Below are 503 nucleotides of genomic sequence, written 5' to 3'. Positions count from 1 at the left end.
ATATATATGTAATTGCATCAGGTTTTGTTTCTATTATGCTTCGAATATCGACCCTTATTGATGATTAAATCTTATTCATTTGTTTTCATTTTTTTTTTTCGTTGTTCCTTTGTTGATTTCATATATTTATTTATTTATTTACTTATTTATTTATTTTGGAGTTTCCTTTTTGTTTAGTGTAATCGATAGAAAGTTCTGAATTTTACAAATTGGTTTATTGATTATGCTTTGTATTCAAAATCCGACTGTTGTATAGTAGTCCTTTTTTGGGAGTGGGAAGACTATTTTGTTCTGCGTTTTTCTTTTGTTTTGTTTATGGGAGGGGTGCTTTTTGTGACAATGGAATAAGTTGGTTTTAACACTAAATTCTGTTTTGGTTATTTAGGATAGTTTTTTACGATTTAAATTCTTTCTATGGTCTTTAGAAAATACTATGATGCCCACTTACACACGCACTCATAGATACAAAATATATGTGTGTGTGTGTGTGTGTGTGTGTGTGT

The sequence above is a fragment of the Octopus bimaculoides genome, chromosome 12 (genome assembly GCF_001194135.2).
Source record: "Octopus bimaculoides isolate UCB-OBI-ISO-001 chromosome 12, ASM119413v2, whole genome shotgun sequence".
NCBI lineage: Eukaryota > Metazoa > Mollusca > Cephalopoda > Octopoda > Octopodidae > Octopus > Octopus bimaculoides.
This window is presented reverse-complemented; position numbering follows the sequence as displayed.